This window comes from Vicugna pacos, chromosome 17, assembly GCF_048564905.1.
Source record: "Vicugna pacos chromosome 17, VicPac4, whole genome shotgun sequence".
NCBI lineage: Eukaryota > Metazoa > Chordata > Mammalia > Artiodactyla > Camelidae > Vicugna > Vicugna pacos.
In genome coordinates, this window is record NC_133003.1 from 49,606,057 (window position 1) to 49,619,478 (window position 13,422).

Sequence of the window (13,422 nt, forward strand, 5' to 3'; positions counted from 1 at the left end):
ACGCTTCGCTTTTCTCACAGGAACTTCACTGAATGCACTGCTCGGGCTTCCAGGAAATAGTGATATTTGATCGTCAACCTCTCTTCTTAGAACTTCACTCACGTCCCAGCTTTCCCGTTCCAGCCCCCTCTAACCTCTCAGGCCCGTGAGACTCTATCTTGCTTCCCGAAACCTCTCTTCTCTGCCGCTTAGCCTTGCCAAATTAAAATCTAGCCTGAGAAAGAGAGATAAAGCTGGTTTCCATATGCATATCTTTCCTTTGGGGAGTTTGGTTGTGTTATCGCTATTGCTCTCAGTCCTCAGGCAAGACACTTCCCCTTTCTGTATCTTGGTTTTTGGTTTTTTTTTTTCCCATTAGGAAAAAAAGTGCCATAAATCTTGATCACTTTTTGAAAGTGAATATGGAGGGCATCTGTGAAGCATGTTAAGTTTCTGTTACTCCAGCCGGTCAGTTTTCCCTTCCCTAATTGTGACAGTGGTTTGACCTTAATTTGTACTTACTTGCTGAAGGTTGTTTATGAGATTGCTCAGCTGTCCCCAGCAGTTTGAGAACGTGGCTTCTGCTCACCTCCTTTTTTGTTTTTTAAATGGAGATACTGGGCACTGGACCCAGGACTTCGTGCATGCTAAGTGTGTGCTCTACCACTAAGCTATTCCCCACTGCCCCCCACTACTTTGTAAAGAGCTTTAAGACTAGGTTTGAATAAAACAGAACTTGAAAACCACACCACTAAAAGTCCCAGATATAAAATGATGTCCTCAGAGAACTGTGACTCTAGGTAATACAGGCTTTCTGAAGGCTGTGCCTGAACTGAACCGAAAGGCGGTGTGTGGGGTCCACTGGCGGCCACATGTGTGTCCAGTCACTTGAAATGATGCCCTGTGGGTGGCTGCTGGTCCCATTGTGTAGAGAGCTGGTCCTGTGGGTCTCTGTTCCTTGACATTTTCTTGACAATTTGTCAGACATTCAGTGCTGTAAGAATTAGAATAAATTAGTGCAGAAGGGTTACCTTTCCTTCCGCTGGCAGATCGGCTTGCCAAGGCCAACCCTTTTTACTCTTTTAGCTGTTTCTTGATAGTTTCCTGTATTAGCATCCCAGGTTCACTGCTGTTACTAAGGGCAGACGACAGTGACTTAAATAAGACAGATGTTTATTTCTCTGTCCTGTGACAGTCCAAGCTGCCCGGGGCTGATACGGCAACTCCATGGTGTTGAGGACCAGGTTCTTTCTTTTTCATTGCTCTGCCATCTGGGACACCTGGCTGCCAGCCTGTACCTGAGTGGCTACCCCATACCTGCCCAGGTGCAGTCCAGCCGACAAGAAGAGTGTGGTCCCTCAGAAGCTGCCATTGGCCAGGGCTGGTCACGTGATCACACCTAGTTGCAAGGGAGGCTGGGAAATGTAATCTTGAACTAGTAGGCTATATGCACAACTAAAGCGTCTATTACTCTAGAAGCGGGGTGGATAAATGTTGAAGGGACAGCCTTCTTCCTACAGGCCTCCCTTTGGGCCACCCAAATATCTGTATACCCACTTCTTCCCACACACAAGACATGCTCACCCTTCCCCCAAGGTTCCAGAGCAGTTCCTTCCTTTGCTCAGGGCCCAGGCTCAGTGAGTGATGGGTAGTCTTCCATCAGCCCCAGATGATCTGGTACATCTCCCCCAAAGAGAAGTTATCACCCGCCTCCCCCAGCACACCCAAAGTTCAACAGTGAAATCCAAACAGGAAGCCACAATCAGAACTCCCATTTGAAATGAGAGGCAAGCTGCAGTTACTTGTCTGTAGGAGCCAACAGATCTGGCTGAGCAGCAGTTGTAAAAAGTCCCTTCTGGGAGGGGAGACATTTCCTTTACTTGGTCCCTCTGACAGCCCTTTGTTCTTCTCAGCCAACCAGTGATTCTCCAGGTGTGTTCCCCGGACTTCTCAGCATCAGCATCACCTGGGAACTTGTTAGAAATGCAGGTTCTTGGGCCTTACTCATCTGTGGGTTCAGCAACTCCAGGGGTGGGGTGGGGTGGGGGGGCCCGAATCTCCCTCCAGGAGATTCAGATGCAGTAGAAGGCTTAAGAGTCACTGCCCTGACACCTGGTTCTCTGACTTCTGCCTCTGTCCTGGGGGGTGGGATGGGCATGGGGGGAGCTTCCCTGTTCCCGGTGGCCTCATCAGAAGTGGGAACTGGAGAGTCTGACCTTATGGAGGGAGCGACACGGCTTTCACAGCGCACTTCCTGCTGGGGGAGGGTATTGGGGGGCCTGAGAGGGGCTCTGAGGTCAAATAATGGCCAGTTTTTGTCACACCAGGCCTGTGGTTTCCCGGGCAATACAATTCTCTCAGAATGCTAGAAGCTTCTGGTCTCTCTTGGCTTCTAATCAGTTCTTTCTGTGATACCCACAGCTAACGATCTAGCCTGGACATTTTAGTTCTTAACCCTGAGAGATTTGATCTCTTACTCAGTGCCCAGTGTGCCCAGCCTGCCCCGTCTCTCCTCTCGATGTCACGTGAGTACCTGGGGCCTGTCTGGAGGCCGCCTGAGAGAAGAACTTGGGTGGGATGGAGGCACTCTTGTTTTTTCTTTGCTTGTTTGTTTACCTTTAAAAAATATTTTTATTGAGGTATAGTCAGTTTACAATGTTGTGTATATTTCTAGTGTACAGCACAATACTTTGGTCATATAGCAACATACATATATTCATTTTCATATTCTTTAACCATAAATTACTATAAAATATTGAATATAGTTCCCTGTGCTATACAGTATAAACTTGTTTATCTATTTTATATATAGTAGTTAGTATCTGTAAATCTTGAACTCTTAATTTATCCCTTCCTACCCCTTCCCCCGCTGGTAACCATAAGTTTGTTTTCTGTGACTGTGAGTCTGTTTCTGGTTTGTAAATAAGTTTGTCTTTTTTTTTTCCATTCCACATATGAGTGACATATATGGTATTTTTCCTTCTCTTTCTGGCTTACTTAGAATGGCTATCTCCAGCTCCATCCATGTTGCTGTAAATGGCATTATTTTATTCTTTTTTATGGCTGAGTAATATTCCACTGTATAAATATACCACAGCTTCTTTATCCAGTCATCTATCGATGGACATTCAGGTTGTTTCCATGTCTTGGCTGTTGTAAATGAAGCACTCTTGTTTTGAGTCTTGCCTCTGGCTCTGGGTCTGGGAGAGAACCCCTGCTGAAGTTCATTCGTGGACTGAGAAACGTGGACTGGCGATTAGAAAGGTTAGGGCCATTGTCTTACCTCCTGCTGGGGCTATCTCTTCAGAGCTCCTAAAATGGAGTTTCTCAGTCAACTTGGATTGTCAACCACAGGCCAAGAGTCTTCCTTCCCAGCTCTGCTTGTGCACAGTCTAGCGCCACTGAAGTTCTCTATTTTGTTGATGACTCCTGAAGAAGAAGCCACCTACACCAACATTTAGAACATCTTCAGCTTCTCCCCTTGGTGTTACAGGTGTTTTTAGTGCACAGACCACCTTCCGAGGGTCACAGGTGACAGTTTTTGCTTTGATGTGAGAAGAGTAACCAGCGTTCCAGCCTGCAGGATCTGGGTCCTTGCCGCCTGGAGTATTATATTGATTTGGCTGCTACAACAAAGGCCAAGGTCTCTGGGTCAGGACAGGAAGAGGAATGCTGCCTTTGTGTCTTGATTGAAAAATATCTTTTCATGATGGGGAAAGTACTGCGTGTATGGGACATCTGCAGGGCGAGTCACAGCCTGGATTAGCATTTCCCAAACCGCATACCCCAGAAGTGTGCTCCCGCATGTTACCCCCCTGCAAACAAGGGTTCGTGAATAACTAACCTTGGGAAATCCTGTCTGTTTTATCAAGGCCCCCGACCTTTGGAGATGCAGCACGCACACCAGCATATTAAGGCTCTGATAACTTTTTTTTTTTTAATTTGGTGGAGGTACTGGGAATTGAACCCAGGACCCCGTGCATGCTAAGCATGCGCTCTACCACTGAGCTGCACCCACCCCGCAAGGCTCTGATAACTTCTGTAGCAAAGAAACCTATTTAGGCCAGTGTTTTCCATTTCTATTTGACCGCAGAACCCACTTTTCATTTGACATTTATTAATAGCCCCTGGGAACCAATACACTGTGGGAATCGCAGCTCCAGTAAACTGGTGCCAATGGTGTCATTGCTGCGCATCCCTGGGGCACCGCATGGTGGAGTCTGGGGGGTCAGGGGCAGCGTTTATATGGTCAGACTAGTGTTCAGCATGAGAAAGGTCTGACCCTGGTGGCTCAGGCCAGCCGTCTCCCTGGGGCTTAAAATATGAGAGTCCTACTCCTGAGGAGGGTTCCCCCCCACCAGGCTTAGGAGGGGACCGTGAACCAGGCTCCAGAGTCTATGGGCTGGCGTCTTGAGGTCTTAGGAACCGGATTCAAAGCCGAGGCCAAAGTATCAGAGCTGTGGCTTCTAGCCAAGGGCAGGCCGGCTGTCATCACTGCTGAGCTCTGGAGCTAATTAACTGTCACTGAGGCAGGCAGAGGAGCTGAGCCTGTCGATGGTGGGGGTCCGACAGCTCTGGCTCTGAGGTCGGAGGCTGGAAACCAGGGGTGCCTGACCAGTGAGGGGAAACTCCCCTTGTTCCTGCCCGTAGGGAGTTAGATACACCGAAGCAGGACAAGCGAGTCAGTAGTGAGCTAAGATATATTATCAAGTGCCCACTGTGTGCTGGGGACAAGGTCTCCGACCTCATGGAGCCTGCCTGTAACGTGGGAGATGGCTGTTAACAGGCTGATGACAGAGATACATACCTGACCGCAGCGGGAGTGCTCAAAGGAGAAGTGTAGGTTGTGGGGGAGGTCCGAGAGTGGGAGAGGGGAGAGTTTGATCTCATCCGGGGAAGAAGTTTCCCTGAGGAAATGAAACTTGAGCCTCCATTCGAAGGAAAGATGGGCCGCCGGAAGTGAGGGGCCACGCGGAGGGAACAGCACGTTCAGAGGCCCGGTAGTGGGAAGGAGCGATGCTGGAGGACCCAAGGGGAGGCCGTGGGGGCCTCGGCTAGAGGCCAGCGGGCGTGTGGGGCGCTCGGACGGGGGCAGGAGGGGTCAGGGCACCCGAGGCTGCACAGGCCGTGGTCAGCTTTGCTTTCAGCAGGAGGGGAGGGAGGGTTTTGGAGGCCTTCTACCTGGGACTACCCTCGCTGCTCTGGCCACTGTGGCGAATGGGGGCCTACGAGGTTCCAGGTGTGAACTGAGTTGGAGAGCAAGAAGCTTCTGGAATCTCAAGGGGCTCCAAGGGAGGTGACCACGGTTTCATCTTCCCATCTGCTGCTACCTTCTTCCTGGGAGTTTTATTTCAAGTTTCCCAATTTTCATGCAGCTTCTTCTTGGTTGTGCAACCTTCACAGTTTCTAACTCTTGGTTTGGCATCTCAGCCAAAGTCATTTCCTTCCTGGAGCCGGGCTGTCATTGAGTGGGGAATTTTCATCTGTGGCCTAAAGTGAAACAGAAGAGAAGGATCTCTTTGTCTCCCAAAGAGGCTGAGCCATTGCAGGGCCAGACGGAGCTAATGTGTGTTTCCCCAGAGGTCTTCCCAACATCCGCCCCTTTCCTCCCACTATGAACAATAAAGCATGGGTAGGATTCAGACCCTAGGGCCCCTGGAGACTTGTCCCTGGAGGTGGCACTGTGTTGGACCAAGACCCTGCCCCTCCCCGCCCCACCGCTGGCCAGGAGTCCCTGTTATCTGAGTCATAGCTAGTCATAGTTTGTATTTAGCTATTTTAGTCATAGCTTGTATTTAGCACCTAATATGTGCCAGGCAAGCATCTCATCTCACAAATACTATTCTCCCCATTTTATAGATGAGGAAACTGAGGCTCAGGGAGTAACTAGTGCACCCAAAGCCACATAACGAATAAGCAATGGGCTGGAAAGGCATGCAGGTCGGCTGGACCTTAACCCCTGCTGGGCGACGTCACTAGATGGCAGCAGGTCTCACTTTCCCCCTGAAAAATAAAATAAGTGTAGGCATTGGCCTGTCTGCTTTTCCCGTAAATGGGGAAGCTTCAGAAGGGAAGAGATGCGAGGCTTTTCTAACGTCCTTGCTGTGCAACTCAGGATGGTCTCCTGACTCTCCTGCGTGTCGTTTACTCCCTCGGGAAACTGTGAGGCTTTAATCGCTGCAGGTTTCTTGGGAGTAACTGTGAGCCTGGACAGAGGGGTGTGTGCAGTGCCTCGAAACCAGTCCCCAGTTTTTCAAAGAGGGAGGGTGGGAGCTGGAGGGAGAGGAGCTGTGGTCTGTTGAACTCCCGCTCCGTGCTGTGCTGTCGTAAGCAGCTCCTCTGGGTTACGAGCTTTGGACACATAGTGAGGTTACACATTAATCAGGATTGGCTAGGTTGTGCTGCAGTGACAGATAAACCCTGAAATCTCAGTTGTTCATCCCAGCAGAAATTGATTTCTCAAAGTCCAGTGCTGTCTCCTGCACTCTTGCACACGGCTGGTCATCTGGAGCGCGTGGCTTCCAGGGTCCCTGTGGTGGGGGAAGTCGGGGGAGGAGGAGGCTTGCTGGCTTTTCATTGCTTTGTCCAGGAAGCAACAATAGCATTTCCACTTACAATCCATTGGTCAGAAGCAGACAAGTGGCCTCAGCCTAATTGCAAGGAGGGCTGGGGTCTGAGAGCGAGCAGATGACTATTTGGTAAACACTGTCTCAGCTACAGGTTACCTCATTTCAAGGGAGTTTATGATAAGGTTCCACCTAACCATGGCCTTCGGGAGTCTCCCATGGTCTAACCTTTGCCCAGCTCTTTCATCTCATCTTTGCCATTTCCTCCCCTCAGCTCATTCAGCTCACTGCTAGGGTCATCCTTCATTTGAGGAAATGCAGCAAACTCTTTTCTGCCTCAGGACATTTGCATATACTATTCTTTCTTTTTAGAAGGCTGGTCTTTCCCCCACTTCCTTGCATTATTCCCGTGGCTCATCCTTCTCATCTTTTGGGTCTCTGTTTAAGTGGCGCCTGCCCACAGAAGCCTGCCCTGGTTACCCAACGTGTGTACGTCTGTCAGGTACTCCTCCCTCCCTCCAGTATGTCTTCAGTTTATAATTAGATATCTGTTTAACTGGTTTAAAGTCAGGATCGTGTGAGTCGTGATAATGTATGGCGTTCCCAGTCCCCAGCACAATGAATAAATGAATGGGGTGGATGAGTCATTTTAGCAGCCGGTGAACAGGTCCAAGGGAGGATCAGAGATCGAGTGATTGGGAAGATAGGTCATGTAATCAGACTTGCCTAACTTCATGTCTAACTTGAGTTGGGAGTTTTGAGTGGTGTGTGTGTGTGTGTTTTCTTTGGATGCTCAGGAGGGTTGAGCCCAGGGATTGGGAGGCAAAAGGAAACGAGGGGGCCCCGAAAGCTCTGTCTGTCCCTGACATGGCCAGCCGGCACCTGGGTTCTTGAGTGAGGGCTGAATCACTTTCATTTATTCTAGAAGGGGTCCGTTTCAGCCACATGAGTCAGGTAAATACAAAGAATAAAAACAAATACACAAGTATCACGTCACTGTTTAACTTGAGGGCTGTGAAGGGTGGAGGGAATTCCAGAATGTGCTCACCGAGGAAAGATCTTGCTGGCCGCCAGAGTCCCCCGGTGCAAGCGTGTGGCTCCTGCGTCTGCCGCCGTGTTAAATGTTCCCGGGCGACTGAGGAGACCCCTGGCCCCGCTGCCCAGGGCCCGCGCGCATAAGCCTTTCAATTAAAGGCAGTGGGGTGTAAGTAAACAAAACAGAAATATGGAAAGTGTTTCAGGTTTCACTTTACTGAAGTGTGAAACAGAGAGAACAACTGGACCTTCTTCCCAGTCTGAATGAAATAGGCTCCGCGTATGGGGAAGCACTTTGGACAAAAAAAGCCTGACGTGGGGGTGGAGGGTATAGCTCAGCGGTAGCGCACATGCTTAGCATTCGTGAGGTCCTGGGTTCAATCCCCAGCACCTCCATTAAAAAAAAATAAAATGTTAGAAAAAAATTTAAAAGCCTGATAGAGACTCAGAGGTGATGGTAATAACAACAGTGAATAACAACAGGAGACTGTAACTGTTAGCACTTACTTATTTCATCCTCACAGCAACTCTCTGTGGGTGGAGGTTACGGTTCCTCCTCTCACGTGTTGGATGAGACTTCGAGCGCCTCCCTTGCCCGTGAGCCTGGCTGCTGCGTGCGCCGTGGGCTGGAGGGCCGTGAGTTCTTGGTTGGGCTCCACAGCACATGTGCTTCCTGCTTTTTAGAGAGAGTGGGACATCCTGGAAATGCAAAGCAAAGAGAAAAGGGAATCGGGCCCATTGTCCCCTATGAACCACGGCGAGAGCACAGAGAAACACTTGTGCTCCCTTCCTCTGCCCCCGGACGCCTGAGACTCATCACTGGGTGAAGCCAGAGGTTCTCATTCTCACTTGGGGGACTTTAAGAAACATCCAGACTCTGATTTAATTCTCTGTCTAATAACCGAGATTTCAACTCCTTGGTGCCCACAGCCGCTGAAGCTGTCATTTCAAGCACTGGAATCTCTGCCCATCCCCAGGGGTCCTGGCAGGGAGAACCCTGAGCTGCCTGTCCTCCTGTGTGTGACCAGGCCGGCTGCCAGTGGCACGGTGGGCCCATCTGCTTTTTGTATTGTGTCTCTCTGAGACCTGGGGCAGTCCTGGGACAGAGGGGTTATAATTATTCGGACAACACAGAAGATGCACAGAAGGTGAAGCTCAGAGGGTTAAGAAAGTTGCCCTCGGGCGCACAGCCAGCTTTAGAGAGGCTGGATCTGGGGATGGAAAGTTCCCCACACTTACCCACACTTCTTCTCTGTAATCACGGCTGTATTTTTTGGATCTCATGATCCTGCAGAGTCAGCTTTACCCATGGCATCTTTGTGGGAATGCAATCCCGGGGGAAGAAAAGAGTGTTGTCCTGGGCACGTGAGCCTGTTTCCTGTACACCAGTCATAGCAATGAACAGGGTAACCGGCCCGCTTCTCGATCTTGGCCTTGGCAGACGGGAAACTCAGCGAGATTTAAAGCTTGCCGCGACCCTTTCTCGTGAACATTTGTCCTTTGCTGCATCTCGCCCTCGATGTTCTGTTTTTATTTCAGCGGTGCTCTGGTGTATGTCCCAGCCTGAAGGTGTCATATCCGCTCAGCTATCAGAGGTGAATTTCCAGGCACTACGGGCAGAAAAGCCACGGTTTCTCCCTCTTCTGGGTTGTTGTTGGGAAAAGAGCTGAGCAAAGGCCTGCCCTGTGCCTTCCAACTCAGATCGCGCACCAGCCACCCGAGGGTCGAAGTGAAGATGTGTAATGTTTATGCATCTAAAAACCATCTGAAAACCACAGCTTGCAGAGATGGGGGTTTCACAGGAAACTGAAGCTTGTCACTGCTGGCCTGATGTGGGGCTCTGGCAGCTGAGTTTGATGAGGTGGGAGAGTGGGGGGCCAGCCTGAAGTGCACGGACCAGCTCAGTCTCAGGCTGGAGCCCCTGGTGGTGCTGATGCTCCAGGACAGGTCCCTCCCTGGGCAGGCTTGCGCCCCACTCCTGTGTGCTTGCATGGACCACGGTGGCAGCTGAAGGCCACCAGCTGCATGTCACTGTGGACTCTCCTTAGGTTGAGAACATAATGGAGCCTTTCCTGTTCCCCGTGGGTGGAGGCCAGAGAGGTCAGCCACACATGGGCTGGTGGCCTCAGTGTTCCTGCCAAATAGGTCTTGACTGAGAGGCAAAGATGTACAGAAAGGGAAAGAAAAAAGGAATAGGACACTGAAGTTCGGTCAGGCCGGGATGGTCACCCTCTCCCCCGTTTGACTAATGAGGAAACTGAAGCTCATCCGGGCCTCACGTGGGGGAAGGTGCTGCTTATTCTGGGGCTGCAGGCAGTTGGGGTGCAGGTGGGACCTTGAGAAGCTTTTGCAACTGGGAGCATCTCCTGCTGTGGTGGGCTGTCCAGGGTCCCCTTCACCAGCAGGCCTGGCTGGCCCAGCACAGGGGAGCTAGGGTCACAGAGGAGCCACCTCTGCCCTTTTGCCTGAAACACAGATATCGTCAAGAGGATGACACGGACGGGGCCCTTTGAGGAACATGGGTGGGACCCCACGCAAGGCAGTTTGTGGGGGGCGGTGTTGCAGAGGCAATCTCCTCGGGCCTGAGAGAGGAGGGCAGGGAAGAAGAGGACTGTGAGTAGCTTGGGGGCCCCTTCCTCCTGGGGGCACAGTGTTCACTTCTGCACACACCCCGGGGGCAGGCAGCTCTGCTCCGGGTCTGCTCACAAGTCAGCCTTCACCTCCAGGGAATGTCCCCGTTGTCTTTTTGTCCAAGGGACTGTGTGTCACCTTTCACCTGTGGTGGAAGGCAGGGTATTACATAAGTGGACATGTGGGAGTCCCTGAGTCCTGTGGGCAGGGCTGCCCTGGGCGGGAAACCCACCTCTGGGATTGCAGCTTCGGCCAGAAGGGCCTCCACCTGCTGGGATTGGAGTGGGACAGCGGGGTGCCTGAGGACTCCAGATGGGGAGAAATGAGATGAAGTGTGTGTCCTCCAGGGCCCCCATGTGAATCCTGCCCACGGCACCAGTTTCTCCACTCTGATTCTATGAGAGGACACCCCCTTCCTGTGTCAGGGTCCCTTCCTCTGGCTCTCTCCATGGGCGAGGTCTCCTCACCTCCCAGAGCTCCCATTTCCCTCCTTGCTGCCCTGGGGTTGGGGTGAGGACACTCACAGTGAAGGTCTTAGCTGGTGGCCAAACACAGGAGCACATGGGGTCTGCCTCTGCTGCCCACTCCCCTTCCAACCCCGGACGGCTCCTCACTCTCGTCGGAAGACTCCATCTAGTCTCTATTTTAGCTAGCTTGCTTACTGACTTCTTTCTTAAGAAAACAATTGACTGTGCAGCTAATGCATGATCATTGTTGAAAGATTCTACTGTGTGAATAACTCCTCCCTGCAAAAAGCTGTACCACCAAACCCACAATTATATAATCGTTGATAATCACAGCACCCAGAAATGTTCGCTGTTAACATTTTGTGTATATGCTTCAGGCTCTTTTCCTCTCCATATATAGATGTCTTCTATGCTTTTACACATATTTCACCAAAAAACTAGTAAACTGTATACCCTCTTTGATTGTCAGTCAGCAGTATATTGGTGGAGAGGAGGCTGGGTATAGCTCAGTGGTAGAGCGCATGCTTGGCATGTATGAGGTTCTGGGTTCAATCCCCAGTATCACCATTAAAAAAAATTATAATATAATAAAGTAAATAGATAAACAAACCTAACTACTCCCCCCACCAAATAAAAACTAAATGGTGGTTGCCAGAGATGGGGGAGGGGTGTGGATGGGGCAAAATGGGGGAAGGTAGTCAAAAGGCACAAATTTCCAGTTATAAATAAGCCCTGCGGGGTGTGATGTAGAGCGTGGTGACTGTGGTTAATAATACTGTGTTGCATATTTGAAAGTTGCAAAGAGGGTAGACCTTAGAATTTTTCATCATAAGAAAAAAAATTTGTGTGTGAGGTGACAGATGTTAACTAGACTTATTGTGTGATCGTTTCACAATATATACAAATCTCAAATCCATATGATATATACCTAAAACTGATATAATGTCCTTTGTCAGTTATTTCTCAATTGAAAAATATATCAACACTTTTCCCTGTCATGGTTGTACCAGATACGTTTTTTCAGTTACTATTAAAGTGAAAAAACACACATGTTAAAAATCAGAATGAATAGTTAAATTCATAGAGAGAGAAGGTAGAATGGTGGTTGCCAGGGGCCAAGGGAGGGAGGGTGGGGAGTAAATGTTTAATGAGCACAGGGTTTCAGTTTGAGAAGATGAAGAAGTTCTGGAGCTGGATAGTGTGATGGTCGCACAACGGTGAATGCACTTAGGGCCACTGAACCGGAGACTTTATAAACTAGTGAAAATAATAAATTTTATGTTACGTGTATTTCCCCACGATTTAAAAAAACAGATGTCATGAAACAACAGAAAAGTGTAAATGATTCAGAGCTGTTAAATGAAAATTGAAAGACTGCTCCCTGCCCTCCTTACTCCCAGTACTGGCTGCTTAGGAGATCACCCAGTGTTTTAGAAAATGAGACGCCGCCACTACCAGTGGGGTTCCCGTGTTTTGAGCCGAGCATTCAGCACGCGCTGTTTCCCTTAGTCCTTGGGAAGGTGGTCCACAGCGGACATGGCCGGGAGGTCCGTTCCAGAGCCTGGACTCTGAGCGGCTCAGTTCTGCTGCTGCTTTTGTAAGATAAGTCCACTGAAGAGAACAGTGTGTCTGTGACTGTAAAGGAAGCAAGGGAAAAGTCGCCATCATCCCGCATTCAGCCGTCTGGCTGCTTCCGTGCGTTCCCGCTGGCCTCTCTTCACTCACTCCCACCCTTTTGTCCTGCTCATCCTCAGGCTGAGCCCAGGGCTGTGCGGTCTGCAGAGGGTAGTGGGGCTGGTGAGGACTCTGGTGTGTGAGTGGTTCTGCCCTAGCCGGCAGACCACAGCGAAACCAGCCCCGGGTTTGAATCCTGTAAGCTGCTTGACGTGGGACAAACCACTTCGCCTGTTTGAGCCTCAATATGCTCAAAAATAAAATGCAGAGAATTCTGTTAACCACCAGAGATGGTCCAGAACGTCAAATAAACCTGCAAAGGGCCACACATGTGCCGTACATGTAGGCGTTACTAATACTGTTCTAGTCCCAAAGCCTCGTGTTGAGAAGCTTGGTCTGGTGATGACGATCGGTTTTGTTTAGAGAGAGGCCTGGTTTACCTGTTGGAATAAATGCTACCGGAGACTCAAAGGCTGAGACGTTCTGTCCCAGCCCCGCCTGCTGCCCGGTGTGAGAGCCCACGAGTCGGCAAGACATCCCCCAGACTCTGAAGCCCCTATTTTTTTAGTTCTCAAACATGAGGCCACCTCGAACCCCCAGGAGCTGAAGAGCCTTGCATGGAGGCTGTAGAATTTGGGTTTGGTCTGGGAGGCCTGGGGTGGGGAGATGGGAGGAGTCAGTTGAAGGGTGTCCTTTATGCTGGCAGTGGGGAGTCATGAAGGCTTAAAGGGAAGTGGTGAGGCCAGATCTGTTATTTCAGTAAGATGCGGCCTGGAGGGATGCTCTGGAGGCCACCGGAGCCGGAGGCAGGGACCAGCCTGGAGAGATGACGGGGGTGGTGGTGGAAGGGAGAGGAGGCTGGTTCACAGGGAGTAAGTTATGAGAAGCTGGTGTAGACACGCCTGCTGACACCTTTGGGGTTTCCCACATCTGTGCAAAGGGGAAGTGATTACTCTCAAAAGGCAGGTGACCTCTGCCCCAGCTCCTTCAGCCAGTCCTGCCTGCCCAGGCTGTGTGGCCTCAGACCAGCTGCTTAACCTGCTCAGGCCTCCGTGTCCTCATCTTCACCA

At 50.4% G+C, this 13,422-nt stretch overlaps 1 protein-coding gene, 1 long non-coding RNA gene and 1 other non-coding gene across 3 annotated transcripts in view; 2 read left to right on the forward strand and 1 right to left on the reverse strand.

The window, feature by feature from the left end:
• IRAK2 (interleukin 1 receptor associated kinase 2) overlaps positions 1 to 13,422 on the forward strand; it is a 52,155-nt gene that overhangs the window by 9,802 nt on the left and 28,931 nt on the right. The window lies entirely within an intron of this gene.
• On the reverse strand, positions 1,103 to 2,498 carry LOC140686609 (uncharacterized). Its single transcript, XR_012060448.1, has 3 exons — positions 2,196 to 2,498; positions 1,564 to 1,952; positions 1,103 to 1,378 (listed from the first exon to the last, which is right to left on the reverse strand). It is a non-coding gene; the product is annotated as an uncharacterized lncRNA (long non-coding RNA).
• TRNAA-GGC (transfer RNA alanine (anticodon GGC)) lies at positions 11,177 to 11,245 on the forward strand. The gene has a single exon. It is a non-coding gene; the product is annotated as a tRNA-Ala (tRNA).